The 24,008-nt window shown below is 39.1% G+C and overlaps 1 pseudogene; it reads right to left on the reverse strand.

Moving 5' to 3' along the window:
- LOC116855800 overlaps window positions 1-23,081 on the reverse strand; it is a 62,267-nt pseudogene extending 39,186 nt beyond the window's left edge.
- Window positions 23,082-24,008: the final 927 nt, after the last annotated feature.

Consider the following 24,008-nt stretch of genomic DNA (forward strand, 5'->3'; position numbering starts at 1 on the left):
TACTTGTGATCTGTCTGTCAAATAAATAAATAAAATCTTTAAAAATCTTAAAAAAAAAAAAAAGAATGGTGGTTTGAAGCTTGTGGGTGTGGGTCTATACACAGGGTGGTTGTTCACTAGCAGGCTTCATTTGGAGTGAATGGACAAGTCAGCTATAGAGAAACTGACCCTGTGACAGTAACCAGGGTCCACTGAGTCTCTTCAGAGAAATTTCTCATTTTTTATTAAGGGTAGGGGAAGAGGCAATCACCAGGTGGCCTGCTTTCCCCATCACAAAGGGGGAGTGGGTTGGGAATTCCACAGTTTAGCGGCCTGATTTTTACTGAATTCCTCTGCTCTCTGCTCCAGGGTTTCTTCCCTCCTGGTGTTTTCACATGGAGAACTCCTCTGATTGAATATATCCTAAGATTAAATCTCCAGTCTGCCACGCAGAGAGAGCTACTGGTAGTACTGGTGACTGGGGTAGGAAAGGGAAACTAGCAGTTTAACAAACCTGTGTAACTCCTACTCCAGCCCTGGGTATCCCCTCATCCCCACCTTCCCTGGGGCTGCTCCTCAGCCTCCGGGTGAATGGCTCCGCCCTCATCAGTTCTCCCACTGCAGATTCTTTAGGTTTTCTCAAGGCACATACCACTCCTCTGTCCATTTTCCATCACCCCAAATTTTCTTAGGCCTTTTGTCAACTGCTAAGTGATTTTTCAAGCCTTTACAGCATGTGTTTATGGTCCCCTCCCTTCCTTTTAAAGTTCTGCTGCTTTCAATTAATGTATTCTTAGAAGAAAAAAAAAAAAAACCCTCATAGTCAATCTGCTGTGTTCAACTAGAAGTCCATTCATCCTGTGTTATTAGAGCCCTGTGTCTGAGCCCCATTCACAACCAATAGCCATAAAACCCCAAAGCCAAGGATGACTCCCCTACCAGTCTCTCTGTAAGATGGCAAGCTTCAACACCTGATCACACGGACCTGTGGCCACAGCTGCTATTTCTATAATCTTTCTCAATTCCCCTGTTTTGTTTTTAAGCCTATTTTGAAATCATTTAAGATTCACAAGAAGTTGTAAAAACTGCACGGAATTCTCAGGTAGGCTTCCCCTAATGGTAATTTATATAACCATAGTACAGTATCAAAACCAGGAAACTGACAATGGTACAACACTTATTAGCTAAACTACAGACTTTATTTGTATTTACCAGTTTTTATATCACTCATTTGGGGGAGGGGGGTGCATTATTCCTATGAAATTTTACCACATGTGCAGATATGTTTAACCATCACCACAGTTATGATATAGAAATATTCCATTAGCACAATGATCGCCCTCTATAGCCACACCCTTCTCAACAGCCTTGGCAACCACTGATCTCAATCACTGTAATTTTGTCATTGTGAGAATGTTATATAAATGGAATCATACAGTATGTGACCTTTGAGACTGGCTTTTTCACTCAGCACAGTGCACATAAGAGCCATCCAAGCTGCTGGGTGTTATCAATAGCTTATTCCCTTTTTGGCTGGTAGTATTCCACAGCATGAATGTATCACAATTTATACATTTGCCCATTGAATATATGGGTTGTTTATAGTCTTTTGCAATTGCAAATACATCTGACATGGACAATCACACAGGGGTTTCCTCGTGAACGTAAGCATTCATATCTCTAGGATAAATATCTAGGAGTTCAACTGCTGCGTCATATGGTAGTTGTATGTTCAACTTTCTAAGAAACTGCCAAACTATTTTCCTGAGTGCTTGTGCCATTTTACATTCCCATCAGTAATGTATGAAAGTTTCAGTAACTTTTTAAAAGATTTTATTTATTTATTTGACAGAGAGAGAGATCACAAGTAGGCAGAAAGGCAAGCAGAGAGAGGGGGAAGAAGGCTCCCTGCTGAGCAGAGAGCCCGATGTGGGGCTCGATCCCAGGACCCTGAGATCACAACCCAAGCTGAAGGCAGAGGCTTAACCTACTGAGCCACCTAGGCACCCCAGTAATTTTTAAAATCTAATAATTTCATTAGAAAATAATTACTTTTTTTTTAAAAGATTTTATTTATCTATTTGAGAGAGAGACAGTGAGAGAGAGCATGAGCAAGGAGAAGGTCAGAGAGAGAAGCAGACTCCCTGCGGAACTCGATCCTGGGACTCCAGGATCATGACCTGAGCCGAAGGCAGTCGTCCAACCAACTGAGCCACCCAGGTGTCCCAGAAAATAATTACTTTTTAATAAAAAGTTAAAACTACTCTTCAAATATCTCTTTTAAATTTCTTATAATAATTTTACGAGACCAACTCTGGATGTTGAGAACCTAAGTTTTAATTAAAAGATAAAACTTTAAAAAAATCATTTAAAATTCTTACACTAATCTTTTTTAATGCTGAGTCTCAGTGGGTAAAAATATAAGGAAACAGACACAGAGCTAAACCCCCTACTAGCATATAAGCAGTCATAAAAAGAAGCCCAGACCTGTGTTCTTTCTTAAGATTATTCCTAGTTCAGCTTACCCAAGTAAGGGGAAAATATAATTTGGTCTCTTGATATAATTCTTGAAATACTTACATGTAAGTCTATCTTAAAATATGAAAAACAATTAATGAGAACTTCCAAAGTTAACACCAAGCATAAACCACTATCCAAATGATGCTACTGAGGAAAAACAAGTTAACTACTAAGACCTGGGACTACAATAAGCTTCAGAGAAAAATACAAGGTTTTTTTTTTTGTTTTGTTTGTTTGTTTTTTAAAAGATTTTATTTAGGGGCGCCTGGGTGGCTCAGTGGGCTAGCCTCTGTCTTCGGCTCAGGTCATGATCCCAGGGTCCCGCATCGGGCTCTCTGCTCAGCAGGGATCCTGCTTCCTCCTCTCTCTCTGCCTGCTTCTCTGTGATCTCCATCTGTCAAATAAATAAATAAAATCTTTTTAAAATTTTTATTTATTTATTTATTTGACAGAGAGATCACAAGTAGGCAGGGAGGCAGGCAGGGGGTGGGGGGAGCAGGCTCCCTGCTAAGCAGAGAACCCGATGCGGAGCTTGATCTCAGACCCTGGGATCATGACCTCAGCTGAAGGCAGAGGCTTAAACCACTGAGCCACCCAGGCACCCCCAAAATACAAGTTTTTAAGCTTGAAAGTTCAACATATACTTCAATTCCTTATTATTTAGCTTTAGCTACAGAAATTTTTCCCCCAGGAACTCTGGCCCCTTTGAACAGTGAAAAATCCACTTCTACCCTGGCTCTTGCCATTAATCTAGTAATTTTAGCTTAAGTACATTTATTTTTTTAAAGATTTTTTTTTAAGATTTTATTTATTTATTTGAGAGAAAGAGCGAGAGAGCGAAAGAGTGAGCACAGGCAGATGGAATGGCAAGCAGAGGCAGAGGGAGAAGCAGGCTTCCCCACCAAGCAAGGAGCCCGATGTGGGACCCGATCCCAAGACGCTGGGATCATGACCTGAGCCAAAGGCAGCCGCTTAACCAACTGAGCCACCCAGGCGTCCCAGTACATGTATTTTTAAACCTAGGAACAAAAAAGCAGTGCTGCCTTTGTATTCCACAATCTGCAAAGTTTTATAAGTAGCAGTGGCTATCTCTGTCAATTAAATGGGTCTCTCTCTTTTTTTTTTGGAGAGGGCAGCTATTGGGTCAAAGGTCATATGCTTTGTTAAGGCTTGTTGAGACCCAAATTTTTTATATAGCCTAGGATTTTGAGAAAATCACCAGTAGTAATGAACAAATCCATTTTAATGTAGGTTTGGCACTAAGAATAAAAGGTTCAAGATACAAAGTACAAAACAAAATAAATTATAAAAGGTATTAATGGTCCAAGAAACACTATTTTGTTATAATCAGTAACAAAAGCTTAGTATGTATTTTACCTGTTAATGCCTGGCAAGGAGGATAATTTGCCAAATCAGTTTCAACCAGAATGAGTTTCATTTCCATTCAGAGAGCAATATGGTAGTCTAAACTAAAATAACTGGTGATATCACTGTACTACTTGTGCTGAGTCTCATATGAAGAAGAGTTGATTCTGGGATAAAAGCTCAGTGGGGGTGGGGGAGAGAAGCTCAAACAGCGAGATTAGAAAATGAACGATTAGCTGTTCTAAATAAAATGTTGAGGAACAGACCATTCAGAACCTAGAAGGCACTTTCTACTAGATTTCTAGCTGGTCCATTTATCTCATGCTTTTTCCTCTGCTTCCTGCAGACCAACACATTATAATTTTAAACATAATTATACAATCTCAGGATGGCTTTAATTTCCTCACCATTTATATTTTTTCTTTCATTTTTGAAAAATTATTACCTTTACCAGTATGGAACTATATACTATGAAGCATAAATTAATACAATTATGACTAGCCAGATAGTTAAACTGAATTGAATTTAAATTTCTAAGAATTAGTTTCTTTACATTCCTTTTTTCAATTTTGTATAAGACCAAGGACAAATTATTTGATACTTCTCATTTGAAAAATGCGGGTAATATTTACACTGGAATAAGCTTTTAAAAGTGATTTAAGAATCTCTAGTAGAGTTTTATAATTTTCATACCCATCTCAAATGGCAAGCACAAGCCAAGTAAAGGAAAACAAGACAACAGAGACTCTTTGTTTGAAGTATTAAGTTACAGAAGAAATATTCAAGCATCAAATTTATAAAACACAAAAATGCTTATCAATCAAATGTGAACAGTGTTTTGGTTCTCCTTCAATCTGTATTACCTATCTACGTTACTAGCTATCAACCTGCAGTATTTATCAATTTGTATTATCTATCATTTTTAACCCACCATCCCAGTAGTAATGGGCCAGGGGAACATGGGATAGAAAAAACTGGGTGGGGGGGGAACCCTGGGCAAATCACATAAACACCTCGCGAAGCTTCAATCTTCTCTTCTATAAAATGTAAATAATGATCACTTGGATCTCATGAGGAGTATAAAGATTCCATGAGATAATAAGTATTTATGAACACTGATGTGCTCTTCCAAACACTTGACAGTACACACTGAATCAACTGTAATAATTGATATTCCAAGACAAAAGTCTAAAATATTAGTCAACTCTTCAAACAGATGAACATTTCCATTTCCACAGATGTCTCCAGATACCTCACTTCCTGTCTGTGCCATGAAAGTAAATGATACTGGCTATTGTACCTTGAAGTATCACATCAGGATGAGAGAAACCATGAATACAAAAACCTCTAGAAAAGTGTGGGATACAAAGGAAATATAAAGTGTTATTTCTTTTACTCAGTGAGAACATTTTATTCCTTTTCTCCCTATGGGATACATTTGACGTTTATGGTGTACCACTATTTTTCAGGCTCTATGCCTAGCGTTTTACATGGGCTGTCTCATTAGATCCTAACAACATGATTATTATTATCTTCATTTTATGGCTAAGACACCAAAGCTTTGAGATGCTAACTTTAAAAATCTTGCTGAATAGGTCCCATAGGTCATGCCCAGGCAGCCTCCCTGCTAACCTTTGCACTCACCCCTCAGGACTCAATACAATTCCTCGAACTAGATTGTTGGATCAAGTGAACTGAAAATGCTTGTATGACAGAGCACTATTCTAGTGTGAGAAATTATGGGAGTCTCTACGGTATTTTCTTTTTAGACAATTTCTTATAATAGTACTCCTGGCTTTTTATGAATAACATCTTCTAATGGCAGCACAATATTGACCAATTCTACCCAAGCAAATGAATATTTGACATTCTTCTATTTCCCTTAAAAAAAAAAAAAGTAAAGAAGATTCCTCAACTACCTGTGGCCTCATAGGAATAATGGTCAATACTACCATATTGATTTCCTTCAGCATCAAGGAATTACAACACTTCAGAACGACATTACCAAACCACACGATGCTCTAACCACCCTGGTCGATTCTCCCTAGGGAGCCATCAATTAAGAAGCTGTTCATTTTCTAACTCCTATTTTATACTTTTATACGTACATGTATTTAGTCATGAATGATACATAATTTTCCTTTGTACATTTTAATAAATGGTATCATAATACATATCAGCCACATTTTTTTAAATTCAGTGTTACGTTCCTGAGACCTGTCCACCTTGTTATATATTGACTAGTCATATAAATTATTATATTAATGTTATATATTGACTAGTCATATATATTAACCTCCGTATGGTACCCCATTGTGACGGCTAGTGTTAGGAGTCTGCACAACAGGGGTATGGTACCCAGACAGTCAATTAGATACTAACGTAGGTGTTGCTGTGAAGGAATGCTACAGATGTGGTTAACATCTACAACCAGTTTACTTTAAGCATTATCCTCAATAATCTAGGTAGGCTTCATTTAATCAGCCAAAAGCCTTTAGAATAAAACTAAGGTTTCCCTGAGGAAGATGACATTCTGCCTGTGGACCACAGTATAAACTTCTAGCCTGCCAGCCTGCCTACAGATTTCAGACTTCCCAGCCTTCACAATCAAGTAAGCCAATTTCTTCATTTCCTCTGAGTGGCATTTAGATGGTTTACAAGTTCTGGCTAATATCAAGTATGGAGCAAGGGATTGTACATGTCTCCTTGTACACACAGATATGAAGAAATTACCTAAACAAAGAATTGCTGAAGCACAGGGTTTGTGGCAGATTTTTCAATTTTGTTAGATGCCACCAGAAAGGTGTACCTGAGCGGCTCAGTAGGTTAAGCATCTGCCTTCAGCCCAGGTCATGATCCTTGGGTCCCAGGATCGAGCCCTGCATGGGACTCCCTGCTCAGTGGGAAGTCTGCTTCTCCCTCACCCTCTGCCCCCCTTCCCCTGCACACTTGGCTCTCACTCTCCCTCACTTACTCACTCTCTCTCAAATAAACAAAACCTTAAAAAAAAAAAAAAAGACATCGCCAAATACTTTGGACAAAGCAGCTGCAACATGTGCTCCTACAACTACTGTATGAAAGTACTATCCTACCACACTCGAACCAACACTCGTCTTAAGTGGAAAACAGTACCTGTTGTAAAATAACCTTCACTGTCTCCCCTGTCAGCATTAAAAAGGTACACATGACTGGAAATATCTAAGTAGGAGAGGAGAAATGATGAAAGGTAGTTTACCTGTATATTACAATGGTTTTAGGCTCAACTATCTGTCATAGATTAAGGTTATCAGAGAGCATTATCCTTAACAGTAGGATAGGGCACCAAAAGCCTGGATATTTCCCATAATGAAGCAGGTTTGAACTCTGGCCCACTCTGTCCCCTGCCTCCAATCATTGTGCTCCAAGGCACAATGGCCTCTGGGCTGTTCTCAGAACAGGTCAAAGCCATTCTCACCACAGGGATTTTGTACTTGTTCTCCTTCTGCCTGAAGACTCTCTTCCTGGATATCCACCCACCAGTCTCAGCACCCAACCTCTGAGACACTTTGTTCTGCTTGCCTCCTAATGTCCGGTAGCACCTCCAGCCTTCCCTTCTCTCTAGCTCTGTGCTTCTCTTACTTCAAAAGGCTGTTCACTACCTCACAGGATACAACACATCAGTTTACTGCTGCCTTAGTAGGAACTGCATATAAAGGCCAAGGACAACCTGTAGCATCAAGGACATCATTTAATGTACTCAGCAGCAGCAGCAGCAGCAGCAGCAGCAGCAGCAGTTTTCGATTACTGTTGTTGTTCTATAAGACACATATGTGCTCATGGGACGAATCGGCTGCATGATGTGCCCCAACTCATCCTAACCTACTCAACAGACACAGTGACCCAGGAGGCCAGTTAGCTACGAAAATCAGGCATGAGGTGATCCACCGCTTGCAACTTCATTACCTCAAAGTAACAGCTCCAACAGAGGGTCAAAAAAGCTGTAAGGCTCTGCTCTATAACTACAAGTCATAATTAACTTACAAAATCTGAAAATGTCAGTGTTTTCCTTTTAGGAAATAGGAATAGGAATAGGAAGGAATTTGGCCTTCCTAATCCTATGTTTCTCCAAGTTGATTTTTAAATTACTTTTTAAGTATCAGACAGTAATGTGGCCCTTAAAAAAGTACCTTATTGGGCACGTGGGTGGCTCAGTTGGTTAAGCAACTGCCTTTGGCTCAGGTCATGATCCCAGAGTCCTGGGATCGAGTCCTACATCAGGCTCCCTGCTCAGCGGGTAGCCTGTTTCTCCCTCTCCTCCCAGCTACTGTCCTCTCTCATTATCTCTGTCTCTCTCTCTCCAATAAATAAAAAGTCTTAAAAAAAAAAAAAAGTACCTTGATAGGGGCACTTGGGTGGCTTAGTCAGCTAAGCAACTGGCTCTTGGTTTTGGCTCGGGTAATAATCTCAGGGTCCTGAGATCGGCCCCCACGTCAGGCTTGGTGCTCAGTGCAAACTCTGCTCGTCTCTCTCCCTCTGCTCCTCTCCACCCCCCAAAATAAAAAAAAATAAAATCCTAAAAAAAAAAAAAATGCCTTGTTAGAAATACCTCAAATGTCCACCAACTGGTGAACAGATGAACATGGTACATCCATAAATGATTATTCAGCCATAAAAAGGAATAAAGTATCAATACACACAATATAGATGAACATCATGCTAAGTGAAAGAAGTCACAAAAGACCACATATTATATAATTCAATTTATATGAAATACCTAGTAAGACAAACTATAGAGAGCAGAAATATATTAGAGGTTGCCTGGGGCTTAGAATGAGAATGAGGAATGACAGCAACAGTCACAAAAGACTTTTTGGCATGATGAAAATGTTATAAAACTGGATTGTGGTGATGCTTACACAATTCTGTAAATTTACTGAAACAAATCATGGAATTGTACCCTTAAAAGTAGTGAGTTTTTTTACTGAATTATACCTCAATTAAGTTGTTTGTTTGTTTTCTTTTTTTAAAGGAAAAAAACAGCTATAACAAAAGCCCTTGACTCTTCTTAACGTTCCAGGCTGCTAAGGGCTCAGGCTTTAAACCCTTAATGCTATGGAATGCCGCAAAGTTGTGTGTCTTTGTTCATTCCTTGGTTGTTCCCAACTAGCCTGCCCACGGACAGCCAGCTGTATTGAGATGCAGGACACGCACTGTGCTTTGTGAACACTGGCCCAGCACCATCCAGAAAAGTCCTACTGGTCTGTAAGCATTTTCCCATGTAGCTGTTAGCAGCAACTTCCCCTCCTAGAGTGATAATCAATTAGATCCATTAGTAGAAATAAATAACCCAGCTATTCTGAGAACAATCTCCTGCTGGATTAGCAGTTGCCTTTCCAGCTATGACTGGGGAAAAAGTTTGGCAAATGTTTCTCTAGGAAAAAAAAAAAAAGTCGTTTCTGTGTCCTTTTATAAGGATAGTTTCACAGGTTTTATAAGTTTTATAAGGATAGTTTCAAATCTTTAGCCCACAGAGAAAATTCACCATGAGGTTTCTCTCTGACTTAAAAGTTGTTTTGCCTGCATTCTTCCTTTTCTTTCTTCTCTTCCTCCATATCCAAGCTTTGGTTTATAAGTAATTATTTCTGCAAAATGGTCCTTCAGAGTGCAAAGGGCATGCCAGAAATGAAGCCATGACATCCTCAGAGTTACATGGCTCCATTCCTTGGGACATCCTGAGCACTGGGCCAGTGACCAGCAACACACAGGGCTATAGCTCTTTGGGCTGAGCTTCTCCTGAAAGAATATTCTCTGAATGTTCTAAAAGCACCTATTAGATCATGAGCTCCTTAAGAACCAACCGAGAGATGAGAATCAGTATGATCATCCAGAAAACTATGTATTCCTACCTCTTAAGATACACTACTAGAAGCAATAACATCTTCATGACCTTTTATTTCAGATTTCCTTGACAAACTCCACTTCTCTAGTCTCTACTTATTTAGGCAGCAGGAATTGTTTGGAAGCAAAAGCAAAGTTAAGCAAAACAAAAAGATCCCACACTGGCAGGATAAAGTAAGAAGTGTGCTCTTATAACTTTCAAGGCTTTTGCATGAAATTATGAACCCTGTCAAGAAAATTAAGTCCCAGCTCTATCCCACCCAGTAAATAGTGTAAGAATCTAGGTACTCAATTGTTTTTTGTTTTGTTTTAATTATGAAGGGAGAACCATGTTACAGGCAATCTGAGTCCATGACCATCCTTGTTAAAGTAACTTGAAGAAAAAGTAATGACCTAAATCCTGCTCAACACTACAAAGCTTCATTCTATTTTAAATACTAGACAAAAGTTTTACATTTGTCTGTAGAATTATTTGAAACCACTTTCCTTCTAGTTTAAGTGCAGACAATTACACTGGGTCCAAGGTTCAACAGGTGATATATATATGTATATATAACTCCATAGAGATACATATTTCTTTGCAGTGCAAGAAAGCTTTTGGGGCTAAAAGCAGGCATTCCTAGCCTTGGCAATTAGCAAGCTATCAGACACTGTAACAATGTCTGGCCCACGCTGGCCTCAATTGGACAAGGGATTTGGGGATCCTGCCCCATATTTGAAGCAACTTTTGGACCTCACACTTCAGAGGGAGTAGTACCTAGGAGAATGAAGTAAAAAACACTTCTTGAAATTCCAACTATGATGAAATCTATATCCATTTTTGCTTGGTTCCCAGAGATGCACGTTCCTACTTAGAAGAATAGAAACACAATCCTCCCTACAGGTACAGTACCAAGAGGATTATTACTTAACTCTCAATGGGAATCTGAATATGGGCCTCTTCTGGTATTATCCTATGGGTGGGGGGGCAGGAAGGGTATTGTGGCAAATACAAGATAATGTGTACTTAGGTTTCGTTCCACTAACTCTGTAAAGTCCTTCTCATGTTTGGGCCTTTGAAACAACTATATATATATGTATGTGTTTAAACTTTATTACATACCTACAGTGAACAGTGAACCCAGTCTTATGCTGGACATACAGAACACAAAGATGAATGAGGAAACCATTCTAGCCCTTGAAAATGTGTGGTCTAATAGGGAGACAGGTATAAAAAAAAGTACCAAGGCAATCCAGACTGAGAAATGCAAACATCTTTAATATTACTTGAATATCATGGGATCAGGAGGGAGACAAACCATAAGAGACTCTTAATGTCACAAAACAGAGGGTGGCCGGGGGGAGGGGGGTAGGGAGAGGGTAGTGGGGTTATGGACATTGGGGAAGGTATGTGCTATGGTGAGTGCTGTGAAGTGTGTAAACCTGGTGATTCACAGACCTGTACCCCTGGGGCTAATAATATATTATATGTTTATAAAAAAAATTAAAAATTAAAAAATATATATCACTTGAATATCACTTAGAAATATATACCTTTGGGGCACCTGGGTGGCTCAGTTGCTAAGTGTCTGCCTTCAGCTCAAGTCAGGATCCTGGCTGGGGTCCTGGGATTGAGCCCCCCATCGGACTCCCTGCTCAGCGGGAAGCCTGCTTCTCCCTCTCCCATTCCCCCTGCTTGTGTTCCCTCTCTCGCTGTCTCTCTGTCAAACAAATAAATAAAATCTTCTAAAAAAAAGAAATATGTAACTTTATCACAGATAAATGGTTATCTATTAAGGGAACAGCAATTAAGTTACTGGGTCTCAATCAGCTGTCAACAGATAAATATTTAGAAGGCTATAGAGCACACTGGACTATTTGGTTGAGTATTCCTACCTGCCTACTTACTGTTTTTAAAAGGTGTGTCGTGGAATAAAAAGGAAGCAATGAATTTACAGGAGAGAATGTCTCATGTGCTGGGTTGCATTTGTTTAGAAAGCCCTTACAGTACTTAACAGGGAACGGAACTTTACTAGATCAAGGTAAACCGCTGACTTCATATACAAGTGACATTATTTTTGTAATTCACTAGTGGTTTCCAAATGCTATTCTTACAACATATCTCAAATAATTCTAGTTGAACTTCCCTCACCCAGACCCTGTGAGATGAGTCATTTTGTTTTCCAATAAAACTGCAACCCTGAGCACCTGGGTGGCTCAGTCAGTTAAGCATCCAGCATCCAACTCTTGATTTGGCTCAGGTCATGATCTCAGGGTTGTGGGATCAAGCCCGGCGCCGGGGTCCAATGCTCAGTGTGGATCCTACTTGGGATTCCTTCCCTCTGCCCCTCCCCCCACTCACACTCTCTCTATAAATCTTAAAAAAAAAAACAAAAACCAAACTGTAGCCCTTGCAACTGAGAAATATTGTTCAGAAACCTAAAATAATTTAAAAATACTTCAAGTTCATTACATATAGTTAGTTCTCAGATACCAGTAAGGGGAATCAAAACTTCTAATTTTTTTTTTGCTTTTCTCATAGGATTCTCTCTTACTCAACTTTCCAAAGACTTCTTACAACCAGCCTTAAAACCTCTTGAACTTAACTTGCACATACATTTATTTTTTTCTTTCTTCCAATAGTGATACAAAACAAAACCCAAAGAACTGAACTGGTAAAGGCAGGACCCCTCTGAGGAAGAGGGTGGGGAGAGGAGCAAGGAAAACACAATTGATACAGGCTCCCAAGGGAAAGCAGAAAGGTTGGACAGACTAAAACCTCGGCATTGTTGTCCTGTCATAAGCTACAAACTCTAGAAAAGCACAGACTGTTTTGTTCTGTTTTGTTTTTTTCTCCAGTGTAGTTCCTAGTGGTGACCACAGCGCTTGGTGCAACTGAGGTGCATTAAAAAATAGTTGGGAGAATGAATGTGGATAGTAAGCTTGACACATCCATAACAGATGCTCAAAACATCACAGTCATTATTACCAGTGCTAGCTCAGTCCCCCTGGCCACCAAGTTGAGGATTTTAGCTACAACTGTGTGATAAGCATAGATCTTCAGTATTTATTCAAGAAATTGTTCTGACTTCTCCTGTGCTCCAGCACAGTGAGGGATTAAGAAGGAAAAAAACCCTCAAGAAGTGTACAGCTCATTGACAGAAAAATTTGTGCCAATGATTTCAATGCTATTCTTTTATCAAATATTTACTCAGCTCTGCCTCTATGTCAGTCACTCTATTAGATACCGGGGATACGCAGTAAACAAAATAGATGAAAATCAATGCTTTCATAGTGGCTACACTCCAGTAAACACATGCTACTACTGCTAACACACTCTTCTAAGAGCTTTCATGTATTACAATGTTCAATCTTCACAATAACCAGAGGTAGGTATTACTATCGTCCTTATTTTATAGATGAGAACTGAAGCACAAGGTCAAATGGAGGAATATGACATTAAGAACATACAAAAATCCGGGATAAGAAAGAATGGACTGGTTAGCTGAATAAGCAATCTTCTCAAAGAGTGCAACAATTGGACTAAGTGTACTATAAGGACAATGTTTTGCATGTTTAAAGTGTGTTTACACACTTAGAAATATACGCTACTGTCAGATAGTTGACATCCTGCACCTCAAGCTGCTCCGAGTATAAGATGAAGCCCATGATAAAATAAACCATTTGGTGAATACTTTTAGAGTTTTATTTAAAAAAAAAAAAAATACACACATAGGGGCACCTGGCTGGCTCAGTCGGTAAAGCATGCGACTCCTGATTTCAGAGTTGCAAGTTCGAGCCCACGTTGGGCATACGACTTAATTTAAAATAATATGTGTGTATATATGCACACACAGACGTAATATATAAATACATACATATATAATTACAGCACTTAAAGGAATTATCATTGTCATTTTCCTGATTTTCTTTTACCACCTGAGTTTCTGTGGCCAGATCAGATTGGTCTGTTAGCCTGGGTCTCAGACATCTATACCTGATAAGAATATGAAGGTGGCCAGGGTTTTCTTCTGCACAGCTTTCCCCTCCCCATACAGGCAGAGGCTTTCCTCCTCCTGACTCAGGAAGGGGCTGCTTCAGCCTGAAGGCTGAAGAGAATCACTTAGGGTGGCTGGTGGACAGTTCACCTAAGATCTGTTCTGACTCCCAACTCCAAACTTCATTATTTATTATTCTACACAATGTGTTCTCATCATCTGAACTTTTAGCCTTATTTCTGACAGGTTATTATTACCACTCCTATACCTTTTCTTGTCCTTGTTATTACTACTTTTATACCTTTCAAGAATACAGCTGTACCTAGAGGGATCAGCTTCTTGCAATGTCAGTAACAAGACTCTTAAGCGATAGGTGTAAAAACTGGAATTTGGGGGGGTTCTCAGTTTTGTTGCATTCTTTTCCATTGTATTCATAGTCGCTTAGTAAATGTTAAAAATGCATTCCCATAAGTAGTAATTAAGAGGAAAAACAGCGAGATTTTAAATTAGACTTATCTTTGAAAGGTTAGTTTGCAAAACAGAGGTTAAAAAATGGTACATTTTAGCTTAGTTTTCAAAACTTTTTACCCACCAAAGTGGTGTATCAATTTCTGCTTTTTTAAACCTTAAAATTTATAAAAGCAATCCACACAAAGAAACTGTAAACACTCTAGAAAATAGAGTAAAAGTGATTAAGTAAAAGTCTCCCTCCCCTTCCCTATAGTTTAACCATTGCTATACTTCCATACTTTTAGTAAAGAAATTGCTATTGTTTAGGGACTTTTCAACCTCAAAGCACCAAATAAAAAGCTTAACCGACAAACCTGAGGCCATCTTTACTCCCAGGCTGCTCTCCTTAAAGCACATTGTAGCTCCAGAAGGCTGTGAGCCATCAGTTAGATCTCTGAGGAGTGCTCATTTGTTTTGCTCCCTGGATTAGGAATAACTTCTGGTAATATTTTTCATTTATTTTTTTAAAAAAGAGGAACCAGCAACTTTTTATCTCATTTACACAAGTCTCACCAGTATCCATAAGGACTTGAGGCAGCTGTTAAAACCAAAACACAGTCTCTAAAATAATCATCAACCAAAAAAACAGACTTAAGGTCTGGAAAACAGAAATAGGCATTCAAAATCAAGGCTGAGGAAAGTATAAACAAAAGTACACAGGCCTAAAGAGCCACAGGGCTGTAATTATTCTGTACACATCTCTAAGTACAAAGTTTATGGGGGAAGTTACACCCAATAGCAGAAGACACGAAATCTCAGGTATTGTCCCAGTCAATGTCCATAAGCTACTATACGTTATAGCTAAACATGTTTTACTTAAAAAAAAAAAAAGAAAGAAAGAAAAAAGAAACCTGTATAGTTTATACAAAAAGAAGTGGCTTTAAAAGACCTACTTAATTAGTTAGGGTTCAGGAAAAATGCATTCCCACAAAATCAGATTAAGCATAACTTGGGGCATGTTTTCCAGAGGGCATTTTTCAACGTGTAGCAAATATGCTTTAAATTGTACCTACTCTTTGACCCACAACTCCATTCTGGGCACTGAGCTTAAAGAAAACATCCCAGATTTGTGCAAAGCTTTACCTATAATGATGTTTACTGTGGTGTTTTAAGGGGACTGGATCAATAAATTATTGATAAAGAACAGAGTGCTGTGGAGTCAGCAAGCCGATGATGCACGGGATACTGAAGACACAGAGATGGACTAAAAACTATCAGGAAGTGTGACAGTAAGAGTTAATAGTGTACTCTCTGGGTTGTGAGATCCAGATGACTTTTAACTTTCACTGTGAACAGTCACAGAAATTTTGGAAATTCTCTTGTATCAGAAAAAAACAGTTTTAAAAATCCTCTGAGATTAAAATCAACACACACACAAAATAAAATATGAAAGTGGTAAATGCTAAGAAGTAGGATTTGGGGGATTTGTTCTCAAGCATGTACAATCTAAGTGGGGCAAAAGACCCAAATTAAAACTGTCATTTCCTTCACAAAGTAGAAGTCTTGAGACCTCTTGATTTAACTGTAACTCACTGAAATTCTTTTTTAAAAACTAGTCTATTCAAAGGGATAAAGAAGATATGGTCCATATATACAATGGAATATTAGGCCTCAATCAGAAAGGATGAATACGCGATTTTTGTATGAACATAGACGGGACTGGAGGAGATAATGCTGAGTGAAATAAGTCAAGCAGAGAGAGTCAATTATCATATGGTTTCATTTACTTGTGGAGCAAAAGGAATAACATGGAAGACATTAGGACAAGGAAAGAAAAAGTGAATTGGAGGAAATCGGAGAGGAAGATGAAACATGAGAGGCTGTGGACTCTGAGAAACAAGCTGAGGGTGCTGAGGCGGGGAGTGGGGGGATAGGTGAGCCTGGTGGTGGGTATTAAAGAGGGCACATATTGCATGGAGCATTGGGTGTGATGCATAAGCAGTGAATCCTGGAACACTGAAAAAATAAAATGAAATTAAAAAAAAAAAACAAAAAACCAAAAACCAGTCTATTGTGCCTATAACATAAAGCAGGTACATTTTCAAGAAAAGTCATGCAAAAAGAAAGGGAAAGGTACTTTAACACTCAAATGAACAAGAAAATTCAATTAACCATAACTCTGCACCCCCCTCCCCCAGCATTCTAGTTTGTTAAAACCTGGCTCATCTATGCCCTCAAAACCCCTTGTGCAATAAAACCTTTTGATGTGTTCGACTATGACAGTTTTTTAGTCTATTAAACTTAAATTTATGTTTTATTCTATTGAGTACCACAGCTGTATGGCCTCTCTCAGACCCATGTTCCCTAGTTCTAGGTTCTACTTTCTGACAGGAAGTATCCCCTAAGGAGTGGGCTCCCTGCTGCGGTTGCAGACATCCAACCTGCAAACCTGGGGAAAACAGTTTTGTTTTAAATTTTAAAATTTTATTTGCATACACCCACCAGGGTGGCCAAAATTAAAAGGAAAAAAAATACCAACTGTTGCCAAGGATGAGTTACTGAACTCTGTACAACCACTTTGGAAAACTGCTTGGCAGTTTCTGCCAAAGCTAAATACTCAAATACTTTATAACCCAGCAACTCCACTCCTGTGTATATACTCAAGAGAAATGAGGGTCTATACCCACCAGACATGGACTAGAGTGTTCACAGCTGCACTATTCACAGTATCCTGGAGTAGTCTGAAAACAATCAAGAGAACAGATAAATCATGATGTACTTGCACAGTGCAATACTGCACAGTAGTAAAAAGGAGTTGCAATTACTCTGACAGGGGCATGTCTTACAAACACACTGGGTGAAAGATGACACATGAAATGGGCCCAACTAATCAGTGCTTAGAAGTTAAGGAGAGTAGTTATCTTGGAGGTAACACAGTGATTGGAAGGGGGCATAAAAGGGACTTCAGGGAGGCTGGTCATGGCCTGCATCTTGATCTGTGTGCTAGTTATAGACACATATTCAGTTTGTTGATGATTTTGTGAGCTACATACATCAAAGCACACTTTTCAATATGTTTATTATAGTCCAATAAAAAGTTTAAGAAATATATTTGCAAATGTCAATAAGTAAGTTCAATTAATATTTGTGTAGTTTTTATAACAATTTTTACTTTCAAACTGCAGAATAAATAACTGTGTGGAATGCTGATAAAAACAAAAGTCCAATTTGTTGAAATTCCACGCACATTAGGTTTCCCCTGCAGGTCTGCCTTTGGCTCATTACAACAGAAGTGCCAGGCAAGAATTCATGCCTAATACTGGAATAATGTCACCAATGTAAACTCAAAAGCAACCTGGTGTCACCCAGCCAAGTGGTGCCAGCTTCCCAAGCTTCATCATAAAGGACACCACTCTGTCTACATACCAGTAATGGTATCATAGTTCTAAAACCTCTTTCCAATAATTCTTTTAGTTTTTGTTTGTCCTGGAAGCTTTTTATCGCTCCTTCTATTTTAAAGGACAGCCTGGCTGGATATAGTATTCTTGGCTGCATGTGTTTTTCTCATTTAGTGCTATGAATATATCATGCCAGTTCTTTCTGGCCTGCCAGGTCTCTGTGGATAGGTCTGCTGCCAATCTAATATTTTTACCATTGTATGTTACAGACTTCTTGTCCCAAGCTGCTTTCAGGATTTTCTCTTCATCACTAAGGCTTGTAAGTTTTACTATTAGATGACGGGGTGTGGACCTATTCTTATTAATTTTGAGGGGAATTCTCTGCACCTCCTGGATTTTGATGCTTGTTCCCTTTGCCATATTAGGAAAATTCTCTACAATAATTTGCTCCAATATACCTTCTGCTCCCCTCTCTCTTTCTTCTTCTTCTGGAATCCCAATTATTCTAATGTTGTTTTGTTTTATGCTATCACTTATCTCTTGAATTCTCCCCTCATGGTCCAGTAGCTGTTTGTCTCTCTTTTGCTCAGCTTCTTTATTCTCTGTCATTTGGTCTTCTATATCACTAATTCTCTCCTCTGCCTCATTTATCCTAGCAATAAGAGCCTCCATTTTTTATTGTACCTCATTAATAGCTTTTTTGATTTCAGCTTGGTTAGATTTTAGTTCTTTTATTTCTCCAGAAAGGGCTTTTATTTCTCCAGACAGGTTTTCTCTAATATCTTCCATGCCTTTTTCGAGCCCAGCTAGCACCTTGAGAATCGTCATTCTGAACTCTAGATCTGGATATTACCAATGTCCATATTGATTAGGTCCCTGGCCTTCAGTACTGCCTCTTGTTCTTTTGTTTTTTGTAGTGCGTTTTTCCCCCTTTTCATTTTATCCAGATAAGAATATATGAAGGAGAGAATAAAATACTAAAAGGGTGCCAAAGACCCCAGGAAAATGTGCATTACCCAAATCAGAGAGACCCCAAACCGTGGGGGGAAGAAAAGGGGTAAAAAGAAGTTAAAAAAAATTAAAGGGGCACCTGGGTGGCTCAGTGGGTTAAGCCTCTGCCTTCGGCTTGTGTCATGGTCTCAGAGTCCTGGGATTGAGCCCTGCATTGGGCTCTCTGCTCAGCAGGGAGCCTGCTTCTCTCTCTCTCTGCCTACTTGTGATCTCTGTCTGTCAAATAAATAAATAAAATCTTTAAAAAAAAGAAAGAAAAACTATTATACACACACATATATACATATATATATGTATATATACAAAAATAAGGGTAAACATGATGAAGGGATGGAATATGACTATAAAGATGAAAATTTTAAAAAAAAATTCTAAAAAGGAGTTGATAAGATAAGTTGGTTGGTAAAAGAAAGAAAAAGAAAGTGGAGAGAATTTGCTCAGACTGGAGACTAGAACAAGGCCCTGTGCTAGATTTAGGGTATATTTTGATCTATTAGAAGAAGTTATATCCCAAAACTTTTTTTTTAATTTTTTTTAAAGATTTCATTTATTTATTTGACAGAGAGCACAAGTAGACAGAAAGGCAGGCAGAGAGAGAGGAAGGGAAGCAGGCTCCCTGCTGAGCAGAGAGCCCGATGCGGGGCTTGATCCCAGGACCCTAGGATCATGACCTGAGCTGAAGGCAGAGGCTTTAACCCACTGAGCCACCCAGGCGCCCCCCCACCCAAAACTTTTTAGAAGAAAAAACCCTATGTGTATACAAAAAATAAAGTTAGAGACAATGGGGATAACTGGGTGGCTCAGTCGGTTAAGCGGCTGCCTTCAGCTCAAGTCATGATCCCAGCGTCCTGGGATCAAGTCCCACATCAGGTTCCTTGCTTGGCAGGGAGCCTGCTTCTTCCTTTGCCTCTGCCTGCCACTCTGCTTGCCTGTGCTTGCTCGCTCTCTGACAAATAAATAAATAAATAAATAAATAAATCTTTTTTAAAAAGTTAGATACAATGAAGGATAAAATATGACTATAATAATGAAGTTCAAAAAGATTTTTTAATGAAAGGTATTGTTAAGATAAACTAGTTTAAAAACATTAAAAGGAGAAAGAGTAAAAGTTAAAAAAATTAGAATAAGAAAAAATAAAATAAAATAATTAACTTTGCAAGACTAAAGAATTATGGGGAGAAAGCCATGAATTCCATGCTTTGCCTTCTCCTCCTCTGGAATTCCACTGTTCTCCTTGATAAATGAACTTGGTGTTGGCTGAATTTCTTGCTGATCTTCTGGGGGAGGGGCCTGTTGTAGTGATTCTCAAATGTCTTTGCCCAAGGCAGAATTGCAACAACTTTGCTAGGGGCCAGGCTAAGTAATCTGCTTGGGTTTGCTCTTGGGAGCTTTTATTTTATTTTTTTTTTAAGATTTTATTTATTTATTTGACAGAGAGAGATCACAAGTAAGCAGAGAGGCAGGCAGAGAGAGAGAGGGAAGCAGGCTCTTTGCTGAGCAGAGAGCCTGATGATGTGGGACTTGATTCCAGGACCCTGAGATCATGACCCAAGCCGAAGGCAGCGGCTCAACCCACTGAGCCACCCAGGTGCCCCTTTTGGGAGCTTTTATTCCCTGAACGTGTTCCATAGAGCTCTGGAGAATGGGAATGAAAATGGCAGCTTCCCAATATCTGGCCCAGAGGAGCTGAGAGCTCGGGGTCCCACTCCTCAGTGCACCCTCAGAGAAAAGTGCTCAATCACTCCCATCTCCCTGTCCTCTGGCCGCACTCCGAGCTCACCCAGCCTGTGACCAAGTGTCTCTGTCTCTGGCACACAGCTCTGCCTGGTGTCTCAAAACCCAGCAGATTCCTGCCACTCCAATATGTGCATTGTCCTTTGAAACACACACACAAAATTGAATTTTGCATACTACTTATCTATTTTTTTTTCTGTTGTTCCTTCTGATTTTGGTGTCATAAGAAATCTTGCCCAACAGGAGGTCACAAAGATTTACCACCATGTGTTCGTCTAAGAGTACTATAGTTTAAGCTCTTATATTTAGATCTACATTTCATTTTGAGTACATTTTTGGATCTAGCATAAGAAACCTCATCCTGCAGCTTGTGTCTATCCAATTGCCCCAACACTATTTGTTGAGAAGATCATTCTTTCCCTCATTTGAATTGTCTTGGCGCCCTTGTCAAAAATCAATTGACTGGGACATCTGGGTGGCTTAGTTGGTTAAGCGGCTCAGGTCATGATCCCAGGGTCCTGGGATCGAGCCCCACATCAGGCTTCCTGATCAGAATCTGCCTCTCTCTCTCTCTCCCTCTGCCTGCTGCTCTGCTTACTTGTGCTCTCTCTCTATCTCTCTGTCAGATAAATAAATAAAATCTTTTAAAAGAAAAATTAACACTAAATGTAAGGATTTGTCTCTGGACTTTCCATCCTATTCAATTGATTGATATGTCTGTCCTACCACTGAACTGTTATACATACTGCCTTGATTACCGTAGTTTTGTAGTAAATTTTGAAACTGGGAAGTGTGAGTCCTTTGACTTTTTCAAGATTGTTTTTGGCTATTGCTGGTACCTTGTATCTCCATATCAATTTTAGGATTTGCTTATTAATTTATGCAGGAAAAGCATCTGGGATTTTGATGAGGGTTTTGTTGAATCTGTAGATAAATATGGGAAGTATTACTGTCTTAACAGTGTTAGCTCTTCTGATTCATGAACATGAAATGTCCTCCCATTTATCTAGGTCTAACATTTCTTCAAGCAATGTTTTGTAGTTTTCAAAGTGTAAGTTTTACACTTCCTTTTAAGAAAGATTTTATTTATTTATTTATTTATTTATTTATTTATTTATTTATCTGAGAGAGAGAGAGAGCACTCAAGGAGGGAGAGGGGCAGAGGGAGAGAATCTCTGGCAGACTCCATGCCTAGCACAGAGCCCAACATGCGGCTCCACCTCATGACACTGAGATCATGACCTGAGCTGAAATGAAGAGTCAGACACTTAACTGACTGAACCACCAGGCACCCCTACAGTTCTTTTTTTTTTTTTTTAATTTATTCCCAAGTATTTTTGGTCCTTTTGTAAACTGAACTGTGTTCTTATTTTCATTTTCCAATTGTCCATTGAGAGTATACAGAAATATAATTGATATATTTCTATATATATTTATAAATATATATTTATGAAATATGATATATTTCTCTATATATAATTTAATATAGATAAATAATATATTTATATATATATATAACATTTCTGTATAGGTAGATAGATAGGTAGGTATAACCTTATCATCAGATTGAGGAAATTCCCTTCTATTCCTAGTTTGTCAGGTGTTGTTATCATGAAAATGTTAGACTTTTGTCAAATGCTTTTTCTGTGTCTATTGAGATGATCATGGGCTTTTTCATCCTTTGTTCTGTTGATTTGGTGTATTACAATGATTGAACTTCTGTATTTTGAATCAACCTTGCATTCCTGAGATAAATTCCACTTAGTCATGGTGTATAAGCCTTCTTATTACTGGTGGATTCAGTTTGCTAGTATTTTGTTGATGACTCTCACATCTATATCATAACGAACTTTGATGTGTTGTATTCTTGTAATATCTTTGACTGGTTTTGATAACTGGGCAAAATCTGACCCTATAGAACAAACTGGGAAGTGTTCCCGCATCTTCTGTTTTTGGAAGAGTTTATGAAGAATTGGTATTTATTTTTCTTTAACTGTATAGTAATATTCACCAGGGAGGCCAACTAGGTCTGAACTTTGTTTTGTGGGAAGTTTCAAAATTGCTAATCTAATCTCTTTTTAGGATCTTCCAGTTTCTTTTTTGAATGTTATTTCGTTATGGTTTCTATTCCTTCATCTGTGTAATCATTTAAAATATTGTTTTATAATCTCTCCCAGATAGTTCTGTATAGTTTCTGTTTACTGATTTTCTTTTGTCTGGTTTGGTTATTTATCATTTCATCTAGCCACGATTGTGTTTACTAATTCTCTATCATGGTAAATCACAACATTTCCTTATCTGTTTTGGGAATTTGTTGTTGTTGTTTAAGGTTTATTGAAGATATCACAGCACAGCAGGAAGATTCAAATGACTCTCCATGGTATTTTGCAATTCATCCCAGCTGTAGACAGCATGACCTGCAGGTTGCCAGACTGTCCAAATCCAATAGTTTCAACATTTCCTTAGTGTCAGAATCAACTTCAGTGATTTCCTGATCCAGGATGGAGACCTCAGCAACATTATCATCTTTCCTTTCTCTCTCCTTCTGCTGCAGATTGATGGAGATATCACTCACTGGGCCCCTCTCACTCCACTTTGTCAGATGTGTGGCATAGCTTGTGATCTTGCTTCAGAAATTCTTGCTGGGAATAATGGCAATCTCCTCGCACACCTGCTTGTTGGTGTGGGAGTCATTGTCTAGGTACATGTAATATTTCTCAGTGGTGACCCAGGCTGCCTTTTTCATGGTTTTGGTGTGAATGGAGCCCATGTTGGTGGCTCTGGTAATTATCACGAGGTCATCTTTAGTGGTGATCCACTTTGTCTACAAAACCCTCATGTGGCCTGGGTTATAAAGTGTTCCTCCAGACAAGCTTTACATCTGTTTCTGCCAGGCACTCCAAAAAGATCACCAAGGGTGGGGCACCTGGGTGGCTCAGTTTGTTAAGCATCTGACTCTTGATCTCAGGACAGGTCTTGATCCTGGGGCCCTGAGTTCAGACCGCACATTGGGCTCCACACAAGGTAGAGAGCTTACTTCAGAAAAAAAAAAAAAAAGATTACCAAGGAAGAATATAGAATTCAGACTTTGCTCCTGCCCCATGTCACAGGCTTGGTAGGTTAATTTATCTTAGGATGTTTTTTTTTTTCCTACTAAACACCCCCAATGAAGCCAAATTCCTCTGTCCCCCTACCCAAAAGTACTTTCTAGTGCCCCCTAACTGGCATGCAGTCTCCTAGGGTCTCACCGGTGTGAATAGGTCTTAGTGTCTACTCTCCATCTTGTACAGGTCACAAGTCCTTATACAAGCAGGACTTAAAACATTTGAAAACTCTGACCATTGGGGCCCATCTCCAGCTCCAACACTCCCAACCCCACACCCAACGGCTGCCATATCCTCTGTCCCAGGGGCTTGATTTGCTTCCCTTTGTGTTATTGGCGTTTGGTGTTTCCTTTATTTTCCCCCCAAACTCAGCTGTGTGTTAAAATATTTTTGTTACATTTTATATGTAATTTTGAATATTTATAATTGGGTGAAGGGGACTTTGTAGCCACTTGTAGCTACATCCATGTAGCTGCTTATGGAGTAATAAGCACAGGGCTAGGAGACAGAGGATCACGTTCCAGCTTGCCTCTATCAGTATGAAGGACTAGGCGTGGCATTTTCCACTTCTTGGTCTCAGCCTGTTCACCTCC

Source organism: Lontra canadensis, unplaced genomic scaffold (assembly GCF_010015895.1).
Source record: "Lontra canadensis isolate GAN:19392208 unplaced genomic scaffold, GSC_riverotter_1.0 scaffold106, whole genome shotgun sequence".
NCBI lineage: Eukaryota > Metazoa > Chordata > Mammalia > Carnivora > Mustelidae > Lontra > Lontra canadensis.